The sequence below is a fragment of the Pinus tabuliformis genome, chromosome 4_1 (assembly GCF_031772625.1).
Source record: "Pinus tabuliformis cultivar Carrire ecotype Pingquan chromosome 4_1, CPIR1, whole genome shotgun sequence".
In the NCBI taxonomy this organism is placed as follows: domain Eukaryota; kingdom Viridiplantae; phylum Streptophyta; class Pinopsida; order Pinales; family Pinaceae; genus Pinus; species Pinus tabuliformis.
The window spans coordinates 669968197-669984672 of record NC_142303.1 but is presented as its reverse complement, the minus strand read 5'-3'; the positions used below and the strand labels follow the sequence as shown (position 1 = coordinate 669984672).

At 37.2% G+C, this 16476-nt stretch overlaps 1 pseudogene; it reads right to left on the bottom strand.

The window, feature by feature from the left end:
- Nucleotides 1-5437: 5437 nt before the first annotated feature.
- LOC149177881 (putative isoprenylcysteine alpha-carbonyl methylesterase ICMEL1 pseudogene) lies at nucleotides 5438-6999 on the bottom strand (annotated as a pseudogene).
- Between the last annotated feature and the right edge of the window lie 9477 nt (nucleotides 7000-16476).

Below are 16476 nucleotides of genomic sequence, written 5' to 3'. Positions count from 1 at the left end.
GCCTGACAGGTATGGTGGTAGCGGCCTCAAAATTGATCACATGTCATGTGAGTACGAGATTAGTCCAATTGTCGATTCCTCTAGTTACAAAAAAAATGATGTAGATGCACAATAAATGTTTTTGGATTTAATCTTCCTTAGTTTGACTAGATTATATTAATTTTACTTATACAAGTAGAATATTCATGGTTTAAGTGTTTTTTAAATAATTAAAATAGAATGTATATCAAATAATAAGAAAATTGCAATTGAGATAAGCAACAAATTGCATAGTGATGGTTCATTGAGTCTTCAACAAACTTGAGCATTTATTTGAAATTTCAAAAAGAAGCTTACATCATATCAAAAGGTTGATGGAGGTCGTAACAAAGCTAACTACATTTTCTATTTTTATTTTGCATGAGGAAATTTTGACAAATTGCTTATATAACAAAGTACAAAAACAATACATGTCTAGATTAGATTACGTGTTCGAATTCTTATCACCATTAAGAATATTAGTGAAGGAGGTCTTTTCTTCTTTACTAGTGTAGTCCAAGTTTCCATTTTTTTATATAAATTTAGTATGTTCCATCCAATCCTAGCTTGCGTTGATCTGGAGGTTTTGGTTGTTCCAGATTCTCCACCTCTTCCACCTAGTCTGCCCAACTCGCCTTTGTCTAAGGGCTAACCAAGATTTCTACTTCCTAATCTAAATCTAGGAGAATAGTATGTTCCTCTTCCATGAAATATTGTGGTACTACATCTTGCACTTTTGATGCTTCTTGTACTATATTTAGGGAATAATATTTTCCTCTTTCACCAAATCCCATGGCTCCACATCTTGCTCATTAGAAGGAATGCCCCTATTCTCTTTTTCTTCTATTTTTTGCTCATCCATGGACACATTTAGGTCATCTGGCTCAGTATTGCAAATCATTTGATGATTTATACTAGTGTTTTTAGCTTGCCATGGCATTTTCTAGCAATGAGTTACCATATGTCTTATTTCAAAACAAACTTTTCCTTGAAAGGATGCATCTTCATAATCCAACTTTTGAGACTAGGAGGAGTTTTCGCGTAGCAAGGTTCTTTATATCATAAATCCTTTTCAAAACTCTATTTTCACACGTATTTGGACATAGGTGGTGATATTATAGTTTATTGTTCCTCACTTCTATAGTGGAATTTTCCTAAGGGCATTTCCAATGGCTTGTAGAGAGGGTAAACCCCAAAGACACAAAGGCGGGTTTGGAAGTTTGACCCAAACTAGAGCTAAGGATATAATATATGTCAATGAATCATAGGAAGAGGTCTAATATTTCATGCATAAACTAGATTTCCCCCAAAACCAAGGACCTTATTTTAAAATGATATCCTTGTCTTTAGCAACATCAAACACCGTGATGTAAATCCCCTTTGCACACGAGAAAATAAAAGCTTCTTCTTTAATATCAGGTTACCTAAAGTTTAGAATCCACTTTTGAAGGTCAACTAGGTGTGACTATAGACCATTTAAATGACATATCAATGCAGTTATATTGTACAGGGCTACCTTAGATACATCATCTTTCCCAAGAGGAGTAAAGATTAGTAGGGCCTCTTGAACCAACAAAAGATTCGAATAAATCTACATAATGACTCTAAAGAAGGCCTTCACTAGATTTCCAAAGGAGGAAGAAGAGGAGTAACCTCCTAGAAAAGGGCATAGAGGACACATTCAAATTAGAATCTAATCCACCGAAGAGGGAGGTTACGACTGTCACAATGGGAGACATTGCCATCCTTGATTTATAATTGCTAAGAGAAACACCATTAGCAATAATCTCTACCCCTACAATATGAGAACAAGAGTGAAAATTAGAGGAAGAGGTGTCAGCCTTGCCAATCCTAGCCAATGAGAAGGGTCAAGGCCAACTTACATGTGTTTTTGAGGGTTAAACTCTAGCCAACATTGCTATGAGTCGTTGAGTGATGGTATCTGGTATCCATGCAAAAAATACAACTTTCACCTTCATCTTCTAAAGCATAACCATTCAATATGTAGATATCTTAGTGGATAAATTCATTTAAGGTTTTTATTAACGATTTATATCCACATTTAATTTAGTGTTGGTTAACAATTAATATACATACATAGATCCGAAAGTGTTTTATAATTTATAATCTCAAAATTAAATGATGTTCCCCAGGATGGGTTGTCTAATTGTTACAGGTGGTGTTTTACATAGTCATTGTCCCACCAAGCGTTAAAGGGTGAGGACATGGTAATATGTCCCCCTCTCGAATCCCATATTGGAAATGTTGAATCACATGATGGGTGATAGTATCTAATGTTTAGTAATGAGTTCTGATGTGAGATATGTTACTATTTTAATGAGGAAATTCATGGTTTGTTTCAACATATCGTAGTCCCAAATGATGGTTGGCACTGAGCCACTGCACGACCCACTCTAGTCCAGTCCCTCCATGAATCGTCATCCTTTGCAACCAAAGTATTCCTTCATGGCACTTGGTGCCATCTCTCGGCATGAGGGTTGGATTTGCATGGTGATTATGAATAATTTGAAGGCCAGATCATGTATTAGAATGGCCTCATTCAACCTTCCATGGTTGGCTCCCATTCTGGTAATTTTGGCATTTTCTATTTATATATCTCATCTTTTATCTTTTTACTTGGCTTCTATATTGGCCATCGGTGCCTCTACTAGTCTTTGTCACTTTTATTGTGTCTTGGCTCAATTGGGGGCAAACAAGAAGCTTGATTTCCTAGTCACTTTCTCTTTGTAGTGCTTATCTTGTTGCTCTAGCTATTTTTCCCCTTTATGTCATGGATGCTTTTTTATTGCCCCATGTTTTTACCTCTTACTGGGTTCCTAGGGCTCCCCTCCTCATTGGTGTAGATAACTTAATTCACTATCACTCTCTATTGGTATCCAAGCTCCTCCCCTACTTGGAATCCTTGGCACTCTCTCAATTCTCTCTTGTTTAACTCTTGAGGAAAGCAGGGCATTTGTTAGCTTTGGTTGACTATGCCCTAAACACAAGCACAGAGTCAAAAAGGGGCAACTTATTAGAGAGAACAAGGAGGTTTTCATGCACAACAATGGGTGAAGAAAAATTTGCTCTTCATTATAAAGAGGATACCCCTTAGCTAATTCAGGAAGAAATAACTCAAGTGGAACGAGACATCGTAAAGGAAAGTTTTTGTTTAACAAACATTGAAGTTTTACTTGAGGTAGTTGATTAGGTGCCAAATACTACTTACAATTATGGTTGCTACAACCAGTACAACTACACATATATTGGCACATGAAGTTACTGTTGGTTAGAGTTTTATAAGATCATAATGAGGCAACAATAGAGATTCTTCTAATGCTTGATGAGATGCATCTTACCATGAGCTTTTTGGCTTGTAGGCTCAATCACATGTAGACTCATCATAGCATACCCCCAAATCCTACCTACTCCCCTAACAATATCAAGGAGTCTATTCGAGTGGAAGTCTTCGAATCTGATAAGTCCAAATGACAATCTATATGATATTTATGTTTCTAAATTTTCTTTATTAGTTTGTTGGTATAATCTATTCACAACCCTAAAGGTAGGAATCTTTAGTGGGTTTCTTTGGTCAAGCAATTTTATCTTAGAAAACACTTTTTTTGGTTGATACCAAAATTACGTTCTATACCTAGTCTAGTTTGCTAAGCAATACTCCATGACATACATAACTCTGTAATGTTGACTTTTCTTATCTCTAAAATAGATTTCACCTTACCATTTTTTTAATGGAAATTCACCTATCTTATCTTCCTCATAGAAGCAAGTCTTTCCCTGATCAAGAGCATAACTATGGCTAGGTACCTAATGTTCAAAACAATATTAAACAACATAAAAGATAAGAGGCTTCCCAAAATTGTGTTAAACTCCAATGAAAATTGCTTGTGGTTCCAATGGAGGTGGCATATAGATACCAGATCCTGGATAAATCATTAGGGAATAAAGGAAGAGGTTACTTTATAGATTAATGATACTAATACATCTAAATTAAAGGAGACTTTGTGGTGCAATAAAGAATAAGAGGATAAAAGAAAATTAAGATATTATAAGGACAAGATGGACCCTAATCTAGAAGATAAAAAATATCTCTTTGTTTTGACTTAGCGTAAAGAAGAGAGCAACATTGTTAAAATACGAGAAAACCCTGGTGAGCTTTATAGTAAAACAAGGCATGAACAATTGCTAAAATGTCACAGAGCAAATTTTTTTGTCTTCTTTTTGACACTAAGAGTGTTGAAGATGAAAATCACTTTATCTTAGAATACCCAATGTACATCCATATTGAATCACAATTTTAAAATATTTGTTATAATGTTGACCTTCCTAACATTTTAACTCATCAAAATTATGGTGATTTCTAAAGATGATAAGACAAAGTTGTATCTTCAATGTCTTAGCGTCAGTTTCTAGGCATTCTCAATATCCACTACTTCTCTCTCCTTGAGGATATGGTGGCTCCACACTTCGATCGAGTGTTGGGATTAGATGTACAAATGGATCTCGCTTAAGATCCTAGCTGATACTATGGACAGGTGGACAATTAGTTTTTATGGTATGAAGATTGGGTGAAGGCAAAGATATAACATTTCCACTTTAGTAATTCAATAAACACATTCGAGGTCGTTGGTTTAATGAGGCGGGGTAACAGTTGTAGAGATATTATTAGCTTCTTGACAATAATATGGGGCTAGAAAATGAGTAAGAAAAAGGAATGTTTCAGTTTTATGATGAGAAGATTCAGGTGGTTCAATGCACGGTTGCAAGTATATAAAGGATGGTGGTCAATCTCAACTCCAATATATTATACATATCGCTAGCTTTAGACATCAACATTGAGGTTAATTATTCAAGTTGCAAATATATGGAGCGCTTGGACATTGCAATGAAGGAGCAATTTGACCATAAGTTGGATTACTTGACAGCTACACCAGAGTATATGATGACTCTAGTAGGACAGCGAGGAGAGATGAGAAAGGTTGAATCACAGGCACAATCAATTGTCCTTTAGCAAAAAAATGGTTTGTTGCAAACCAAAATTGAGTGACTTCAAGCACCTCATGATACTTTGAATTTAAAGCTAGGCAGAGTGATTTCTGATAAGAAATGCAGAAGGCAGAAGTTTGGACAGACACATGGGAGCTCACAGGTGCAGATCACGAGGAGCTCCCTCCAACAAATGCATTCACTTCTCCTTATTCATTAATCATCAGGAATTAAATAGATACATAGGCAAAAACAGATTCCTAATTAATAGGAACTGAATGTCAAATAAAGAACAAATCATAACTACGTAACCTATTCTCCATTAATTTCTAACATCCCCCCTTAATGGAGAAAGGGATTTTTAAACACACCTAAAATGTCCCTAAACAAATCAAACTTCAGTCTTCCTAGTGGCTTAGTGAATTGTGGTTCCTGTGTCCTTGGACACCGAAGGAGATTGAGATAGCGAATCGAAGGATTCATGCATAGGCGATTGTTCTCCTCTTATTTCTTCAATCATCTTCACAACATGACTCATCTTCGGGCGTTGCTCAGAGGGCACGGACACACAGACCATTGCGATTTGAGGCATGCCCACCATTTCCTCCTCGATGTTCTTGTACCTCATGAGTTCTAGATCAAATACCTCGGCTGTCCATTCTTCCCTCACAACAGATTGTACCCACTTGGGAAGATCTATGCTTTCATCAGATGCGTGTGTCTTTCCTTCATATAGTCTTACTTCAGCTTGAGCACCCACCGATCTAAGTGCATCAGCAAAATTTGTGCTGGCTTCCGATGGAATAGAGTAATCCCCTGTGCCATGTAACAGAAAAATAGAACTGTATAGGCCACGCTTGTGGAAGTGATCAATTAAATTCAATAGATTGTACCCACCAGAGATACCAAAATAAGCATTAATCTGAGAGACACTCCATGTAAGACCTGTTATTTCAGTTCCTGCTTCTTTTATCGCTTGATGCACCAGTGCACAAGCAGCAATATGTGCACCAGCTGATTGTCCAACTAAATAAATCCTATTTGGATCACCCCCATATTCAGCAATATTGTTGCATACAAATGAAATCCCCTGAGATGCATCTTCAACCATGTCACTGATAGTACCTTGAGGAGAGAACCCCAAGCTTTATACCCAATGATCCACGCACCACCAGTTATGAAAGCTACCACTGGTTTTGGTTCATCCATATTCTCTGGTATATACAAATCCAACCTGTTTCTAGGTTCCTCCCCATAAACGATGCTTCGGTGAACACGTTTTGAAAAATAGTAATAATAAGCAATTTGGATAAAGCCAGGCATAAGGAACATTGCGTAACAGCCAAGAGCAAGGAACTTTATAATCCATCTATAACCTAACCCGAGATATGCGAGCAATCTGAAGGCTAATCTGGTGATCAAATAGGTCTCTGCGGCAGCATGCCCGACGTCTTGCCTGAACGACCGCTGTCTCTCTGGCCGAAAGCCATAAATATTACTATCGCTCGCAGTCCTCCACCTCCTGTTATTAAAACTATTATTTGGAGTCGTCGAAGCCACTAATAATGGAGTATCTGACCCTTCGTCTAACAGGGACAGGTGACGGGAAAGCGTCGTCTGGTTCTTCATCTCCAGACTCGACGGGGCCAAAACCGATGCCGAATTGGGAACCACCGTGGGAAGAATATCCAGGCTCTCGTCGTGAATTTCGCTGCTGTGGTTGGTGTCGGAGTCGATCTTCATTTTCTTCGGGTTTAGGGGCCGGGATAGCAATTGAAACGGAAGCATTCGGGTGTGAAGCGCTCCAATTACCTTCTCAGCAGGTACCATTGATGATGGATACCTGCTGTCCCGGCTCCTTTTACGTAACAGATTTTCAGCAGACTTATTTGACGTCATCAAGGCTTGTTGAGGCGTATTTTTCACATCCAACTTGTAGAGTCCTCCTATGCAAATACCTGTAGCAATGGGCTTCATCTGATCCAACAAATCTTTAATAATGCAATAAGGTTTAAAAAATTCTACCTTGAGGTCCCGATCTGTAATCTTGGACACAGAAATCAGGTTCTTCTTAATGCCAGGAACATACCACACATCAGATATATTCCTCCATGTAACAAGGACATCTCCATGTCCCTTGATCTCGTACCCACTATTATCTCCAAGATAGACTTTTACTCCAGTGTTGGATTCTTTAAAATTTCTGAACCATTGCTTTTTACCTGACATATGCGAGGAGGCTCCAGAATCCACGATCCAAATATCTGATTCATCCTCCTCAATAGCAGTGTCACCCTCAGACATAAATAGTCTAAAATCCAGATTCTGATCTGGGTCTGTATCTGCATCTGCATCTGCCAAATGACCTGCATGCCTTTTCTGATTTTACCTCTCTTGATTTGCCTTCTTCTTGCGACAAAATTTAGCAATATGGCCTATCTTACCACAATAAAAACATTCAGGAGCAGAGTCATTTCTATACGAGGTCATACCTTGTGGTGTCATTTCTGATGTGTTGTCCTCCTCTGATCAGCCATCGCTCTCCCTTTTGCCTTGAACTTTGTTATCAATGCAAGATCTGGATCTTGAGGCTTGAGAGACGACCTCCTTTCCTCTTCATGTAGCAAAATTCCAGTAAGCTCTTCAAAACTTGGAGGCTTTTCCCTTGCATTCAATCCAGTTATAAACATCTGATAGTCATCTATCATACCGTTCATGGTGATTGTCACCAGATCATCATTTGCCACGGTTTGACCGATATCATATAGTTTATCTTTAACTTCCTTTATCCGAGATAAGAATGACGAAACAGACTCATTCTCCTCCATCTTGATTGAGAGGATCTTCTTCCTGAGGAACAAGGTTCGGCTGGTGTTCTTGATTTCATACATGTCTTTGAGAGTTGTCCAAATCTCATTCGTTGTCTTGCAATCCTGAATATGAGGGATGATGCAATCTTTAACTGACAATTTTAGTAGGACCTTTGCCTTCAGCTCCCTTTTCTCCCATTCTTGAGTTGTTGCATTCGTTCCACCATTTGCAACAGTTTTCTTACCTTCATCACCGATGACAATGTTGTAGGTATTCTGACCTTCAAGCAAAGTCTGAAGCTTAAATTTCCAATTTATGTAATTGGAACCATCCAATTTGCTGCTTTCATTTAAATAATCTGCCATCTGAGAATTCATCGTTTCCTTAGGCTGCAGGCCTCTCAGGATCTCGGCCTCTGGGGAAGTCTTCGGTTCTCTTTCACTATTGTTCAAAACCACCGATCTACACAAGTGATGATTTGGTGCCCAGATCACGCCTTAAATCCAATGTGCTGCCCAGATTTAAATCTTCAAGAAGCCCTCAGTTGTGGGCTGCAACAATAGACTAAACCCTCGCTCCTATCACACGTTGCCCATCTCTTGCTAAACCAGGCCCACACTTCAACCAGGCACAGGCCACAACCCTTCACCTTCCAAAAAATTACCGGTCTCAGTCACGTTGGAGTGGGGTTCGATCCCTCAGGAACTTATGCCAAACCACAAATTGCAATCAGGGTTTGACTCCTCAGGCACTAATCCTAGAGATCATTGATAGAGCAGCATGCACGCATCTTGGGCATAAGTTCCATGATCCACGCTGAGAAATGCTGGTGTTAATCCACTGCTGAAACGATCCACACCAAATTTGCTACACCACGGGAAATCTCACTGTGATCCCTCTACGATCCGTCCTCCTGGTGATCTTGGTCTCCTTCACGGGTAGGTTGAAGGCAACTCCACACCGCCAATGCAGAAGATGCCAAACAGATTATTTAGATCTGCCACGTTGAAACAGTCTCGACTGTCAACCTCCAGTGCGCCGAGGTCTCACTTCAGAAGAGGTCTCAAAAGAAAACGCCGATCTACAAAAGAACTGCTTCCGATTTCCTTGAAGGGCTGTTACGATCTCTTTACAAAAGAGGCAACCACACAACACACAGGCCTCTGACCTATAGCTCCGATACCATGATAAGAAATGCAGAAGACAGAAGTTTGGACAAACACACGGGAGCTCACAGGTGCAGATCACCAGGAGCTCCCTCTAGCAAATGCATTCGCTTCTCCTTATTCATTAATCATCAGGAATTAAATAGATACATAGGCAAAAACAGATTCCTAATTAATAGGAACTGAATGTCAAATAAAGAACAAATCATAACTACGTAACCTATTCTCCATTAATTTCTAACAATTTCATTGTTGGAAGGAAGAACCAACGATGTGGGAAATGATATAGACGTCGCGATTCAAGATTTGCACACACAAAATCCAATTTCTCAGACAATGGTAACCCCTGTAGATACTTCGAGCTCGGTCTCTCAGTCTTGATGTGAAAAATCCGAGGATGGTTCCCCAGTTGGGCTAAATGTTGTAAGGTAGTCTTTACTAGTTTCTCTTATCATGTTTTATTACTTTATCTTTAGATTAGGAGTTTTTGGCAGCATTATGAGTTGTGTCAAATCATTGTAGTAGTATGTAGACAAAGGGCTAAATGTATCAACTCCTTTTGTTTTTGTATGAGCACAAATAATGAAGTATTTGTAGAAAACCAATTGAATTAATAGAAAATCCCTTTAGTCATTCCGTTTAAAAAAAACAAAACAAAAATACCAAATTTGGCCTCAATGTACAATGACCATCATCATCAAATGGTCTTGAATTCCAACCCCAAACCATCTTTACTAAATCATAAAAACTTTATTTATAAAAATAAATTTATATAAATTAACATGATCAATGTTTTGTTGAACATATCGATTTATATTTAAATTCAAAACGAAAATTTCCTTTCAGATTTTTTGTTTGTTTGTTAAACCACAAGTTATAACAATTATATTCATGAAATCTCATTAAGTTGGGTGCCTTGGCCCCTTCTATGCTCTGAGTGTTGAAGAATCAAGGGTAGTGATGTATGCTAGGGTTCTTCTCCACTTGATAACAACTTGTGAAATACTTTTGCAATTTATCTTTATTAGATTGATCTTTTTCTTATAATTAGTCTGTGTTTACTTCATCAAATTGCTACCAAAAATAAAGAACAAGAACACAAAAGTTGGTTCGTTGCCAAGGCCAAAGCCTCTCTCTCAGAAAGGAAAACCCTTGATCTTCTTATATATATTAGATTTTGAATGTCAAGACTCTTAACAAGGTAGATTCAAATTTACCTCCAAGATATTTTTCACTAACTTCTGCACTACTTGATTCACTGTCATCAATGTTCTCCTTCTCCTTATGCCTTTCATTGTCTTCGATACTTCTCTTCTCAACTTGTCACAGTCCTTCGTTGATTACACCAGAGATAAGATATGTCACTTCTTGTTACTGTGTATACCAATGCGCAGTCCTATAAGTCATATAGTGTATGCATTACAATGAGTTTCCTTTCGAAGGATGTCCTGAGAATACTTTATTGACTTATGTATCTTCGTATTCTTACAGGCTTTCAAAAAGCCTTTCACATATAGTTGAATCGAGACCCTGGAATATATCTATCAAGAGTAGTTCTGAAACTTCTTCGATGCTATAAGATAAATACTGAGGCTCCAAGTATACTTGGATGCTTCACTGAGAATTTTGAGACATATGTCGAGGCGATACTTCTGAGATATATATCTTGAGAATATATACATTGAGATTTCTAAGATATATATGCCAAGACTATATACACCGAGATTCCTGAGATATATATGGCAAGACTAGATACATACCGAGACTCTACTTTTGAGACATGTCCCAGCTCTTGTGGTATATGCCGAGACTCCATCCTTCGAGCTATGAGCTTCTGAGATAAACGTTGAAGCTCTATCCTTCACTGTGTATTCGAGATATATGTCGAGACCCTTCCTTGTATACTCGATGATTGGGATATATGTCGAGACCCTTCCTTGTATATTCGAAGACTTGTGATCCAAAAACTTATATTTCTTGATTCTTCATTACCCATGTATATATATGTGTCACCGATAATGCTTCAAACCGACATGAGAATTTTCAAATCTGAGCTGACATTCCAAGGAGATATATTGCCATTTGTAGAGTGAGTTTCTGCATGAAGATAGTGACACTTATCTTGGAGAGTTCTCTTTGATCTTTGACCTTATGACTTTATAATATTTATTACCAAAGACATAAAGAAGAATTATTTTATCTATGGTAAATACATTTTGCTCATGAAACCCATGATGCAAGGAATAACAATTTTCTTCATAAAATTATCATTCAACGTCATAATGAAAACCGAACCTAGTTACCTTTCCTTCAACACTCCCTCTTAACTAGGGAGGTATTCATTAAATGGTACATGGCTATTCAACACTAAAGAGATCTCATAAAAAGAGTTGGACTAGTAATCCATCTATATAGCATTATTATAACTAACATTGTCACATAGCAAGGCCTTGACTAACAGCTTTGTCTCTCAATAGATCATAGCACAATGTTGGCAAGACCGATGACTTATAGACACCTTAGTCATTGTATCTCAAGGTACTTATCCAAGTTCCTTTGTAATTGGGAACTTGTTATAACTCCCTCTTAGCTAGGGACTTGTCCATTCATCAGCAACTTCTTCTTCGTGGGTCCTTCAGCTGCTTGATCTCCTTCTTTGATGTCATGAAGTCTTTATTCTAACTTCTTCTTGGTAGGGCACCGACCATTGATCACTTTCATTCTTGTCTTGTCATGTCATTGCTTCTTTATGGAAAGTGTCCTTCTAGATATGTGTCAGGTTCTTTTATCATCTGGGTACTCATTTGTTATCTATCTATGATTTTAGAATACTTATCACATAGATGCTTAGTTGTACTTTCTTGTTTCCATGCTTCAATTTGGTAGCCCTTCATAACTTCATCTTGACTTGCTTCAACATTAGATAGTGATTTTGTTGGATGAACTCTTTATCATGACATCTTTGTAGAGTTGAATCAACTATCTGCACCTTAATATCTCCAAGGCCTTCATAGGTGTCAAGGGTCCTTTAATATTTTTCTTCCTTTGTCAGAGTTGGCATGCCTTCTTTCGGGAGATGTGTTTAATGGATCTTGTCAGATAGTGATTACTTATGACCATGTTGTTCTTCACATGCTTGATCTCTTTCTTCATTTGCTTCTTCTTGAGTTGTTTAGATAACAACCTTATACTCCCCATGAGGACACTTTCTTCTTTTCATGCTTACTTGAACTAGTCAGCATTTATTCTTTGCATGTCTTTTAGTTAGCAATCTTGTACTCCTTAGGAGAGTTTTTCTTCTTCACTTGCTTCATGGAGCAGTCAAAAACCTTATGCTCCTTATGTGAGCACTTATCTTGTTGACTTGTACATGCTTTTGAGTATGTATTTGGTGAAAGAGATCCTTTTGTACTTGATCATTCCTTAGATCTATTCCCATGAGTTAATAATATATAAGATGACATAACTTTACCTTTTAGTGCATGCATACCTCATCTTGATTCTGCTTTGATCATTTCGGCTTCATTTGATGGTCCTTCTTGATTGATGTAGCCCTTCTTTACTTCATCCATTCTTGTGTGCACATCATTCTTCCTTGTATTCCATGAATGGAATTCTCGTCGACACATCTGCTCTTATTTATGAACCTTATTTTGAAGATTCTTGTCATAGCATCTTATACATCCTCATCTTGCAAATGTCTCTTTCTTTTGATGGTGGTGGCCTTCTAGGATTTACAATCGTGATCACTTATTCTTTTATCATGGATGAGGTCTTATAATAGGTATGCTCCTTCTATATGAATATCTTGAGCTATATGTATACTATGATCATATATTCTAGAATATATTTCTAACCATGCATTTTGTTCTATTTCTAAATGCTCCTTTTACATGCGTATTTTGAACTCTATGTACATCATGCTTCTAGATTCTAGAAGATGTTTCTAGCCATGCAATTTTATTCTATTCCTACATGCTCCTATACTACTCAAAACTTTGAAAGAAGACTTTAAGTACAAAAGTAGACTTCGTCATAGTAGAGATCTAAAGGATCTTCCTTCTTTTGCTTCTTGTCTTCTTTCACCTCTTGAGTCATGTGAGCTTCTTCCCTTTTTCTTTTTTTGTTGTTGTCCTTCTTAAGTTTCGGAAAATTCCTTTTGTAGTGTCCATATTCCTTATGACCATGGTGTTCTTCACATGCTTGATCTCTTTCTTCATTTGCTTCTTCTTGAATTGTTTAGATAACAACCTTATACTCCCCATGAGAGCACTTTATTCTTTTCATTCTTACTTGAACTATTCAACATTTCTTCTTTGCATGTATTTTAGTTAGCAATCTTGTACTCCTTAGGAGAGTTTTTCTTCTTCACTTGCTTCATGGAGTAGTCAACAACCTTATGCTCCTTATGTGAGCAATTATCTTGTTGACTTGTACATGCTTTTGAGTATGTCTTCGGTGAAAGAGATCCTTTTGTACTTGATCATGCCTTAGATATATTCCCATGACTTAATAATATATAAGATGACATGACTTTACCTTTTAGTGCATACATACCTCATCTTTATTCTTGTTTGATCATTTCAGCTTCATTTGATGGTCCTTCTTTATTGATGTAGCCCTTCTTTACTTCATCGATTCTTGCATGCACATCATTCTTCCTTGTATTCCGTGAATGGAATTCTTGTTGACACATTTGCTCTTATTTATGAACCTTCTTTTGAATATTCTTGTCATAGGATCTTGTAGATCCTCATCCTGCAAATGTCTCTTTCTTTTGATGATGGTGGCCTTCTAGGATTTACAATCGTGATCACTTATTCTTTTATCATGGATGAGGTCTTATAATAGGTATGCTTCTTCTATATGAATATCTTGAGCTATATGTATACTATGATCATATATTCTAGAATATATTTCTAACCATGCATTTTGCTTTATTTCTAAATGCTCCTTTTAAATGAGTATTTTGAATTCTATGTACATCATGCTTCTAGATTCTAGAAGATGTTTCTAGCCATGCAATTTTATTTTATTCCTACATGCTCCTATACTACTCAAAACTTTGAAAGAAGACTTTAAGTACAAAAGTAGACTTAGTCATAGTAGAGATCTAGAGGATCTTCCTTCTTTTGCTTCTTGTCTTCTTTCACCTCTTGAGTCATGTGAGCTTCTTCCCTTTTTCTTTTGTTGTTGTTTTCCTTCTTAAGTTTAGGACAATTCCTTTTGTAGTGTCCACATTCTTGACATCCAAAGCATTGGATTTTGGACATATCTCTATTGTTTGTTCTTCGTGGACCAAATTTGTCAAATTTTCCCTTTTTCTTGGCCATGGTTGCAAATGCTTGCTCCTTTGATCCCACATCCTCTTTTTCTTTGAGTCTAGTTTCCTCTATATTGCATAGAGACCATAATTCACTTACCAGGGTAGCTTCCTTCTTGGCATATATGCTTGATGTGAAGTTGACCAATCCTCAGGTAGAGCATTGAGTACTACGGTTGTCAATTATCTATCAGACATGACTTCTCCTAGCTCTTGAAGTTGATCTTCATGAAATATGAAGCTATCCCTTCATTGGATATCTTCATCTTGTACAAATCATTTCGAAGAGATATCACTTCTCCAACTATGCTTACCGAGAATAACTCTACTAGTTTATTATAGATTTCTTTGAATGTCTCCAAATTAGAGACATAAGGAATGAGAGAGTCTTTGATGGATTCTATTAGAATCCTTTGGGCTCTTGTCTCATCCTTATTTTATTTGGCTAAGGCTTGAGTTTTTTCCTTAGAAGGGATAGTAACATTCCCTTTTATAAGTACTAAGAGTTCATTCTCCTTGAGAAGTAAGTTAGTCCTCTTCTTCCATGCAAGGAAGTTAGCTGTCCAAACTGTTTTGTTACTTTCCTTGCAAAAAGACATTGTTGAATGTTCAAAAGTGGACATATATATACTTACTTGAGATGTAATAGACTTGCTTTCTTCTTGAATATTTGATAGCTTGCCTTCTTATATGCTCTTTAAGTTGCTTTCTCCCAATGGACTTGATTGATGATTTGTCTTGTAGTACTTTTCTCCTTGAAGGTGGTGTAGCTTGATGTAGGTCCCTTTTGGCTTTCTCTACTAGAAGGTGAATTTATACAAAAGGCTTCTCCTCTTGCTTTTGTAGTCCTCCTTGATTGATAGTAAATGGTAAACCTTCCTTGTCTTTGATGTAATTGAGACTTCTTGGCTTGATACTTCAACCTTGTAGTTGCTTTTGAGATATCTTTCCTTGATGAGTCACCTTATGAGTGTTCTTGAGATGCCCTTTCCTTAATGTGTCACCTTAGCTCTGATACCATGTTGAAGAATCAAGGGCAATGATGTATAGTAGGATTCTCTAGACTTGATAACAACTTGTGAAGTACTTTTGCAATTTCCCTTTATTAGCTTGACCTTCTTCTTCTTATAATTAGCGTGTGTTTACTTCATCAAATTTCTACCAAAAACAAAGAACAAGAACACAAAAGTTGGCTCGCTGCCAGGGACAAAACCTCTCTCTTATAGAGAGAAAAACCCTTGAATCTCTTCTTATATATATTTAGATGTTGAATGCCAGGACTCTTAACAAAGTAGATTCAAAGTTACCTCCAAGATATTTGTCGCTAAATTTTGAACTACTTGATTCATTGTCATCATTGTTCTCCTTCTCCTTATGCCTTTCACTGTCTTGTCACTATTTTCGATACTTTCTCTGCTCAACTTGTCACAGTCCTTCATTGATTACACCAGAGATAAGATATGTCACTGCTTGTTACTATGTATACCAATGCATAGTCTTATAAGCCATATAGTGTATGCATTACAGTGAGTGTCCTTTTGAAGGATGTCCTGAGAATACTTTCTTGACTTATGTATCTTCGTATTCTTACAGGCTTTCGGAAATCCTTTCACATATAGTTGAACCAAGACCCTGAAATATATATATCAACAGTAGTTCTAAAATTTCTTCGATACTCTGAGATAAATAATGAGCTCTGAGATATACTTCGATGCTTCACCCAGACTAGATACATACCGAGACTCTACTTTGGAGACATGTCCCAGCTCTTGTGGCATATGTTGAAATTTCGTCCTTCGAGCTATGAGATTTTGAGATAAATGTTGAAGCTCTATCCTTCACTGTGTATTTGAGATATATGTCGAGACTCTTCCTTGTATACTCGATGATTGGGATATATGTCGAGACCCTTCCTTGTATATTCAAAGACCTGTGATACGAAGACTTATATTTCTTGATTATTCGTTACCCGTGTATATATATAGGTCTCTGATAATGCTTCAAGCCGACATGAGAGTTTTCAAATTTGAGCTGACATTCCAAGGAGATATACTGTAGTTTGTAGAGCAAGCTTCTACATGAAGATAGTGACACTTATCTTGAAGTGTTCTCTTTGATATTTGGCCTTATGAATCTTATAATATTTATGATGAA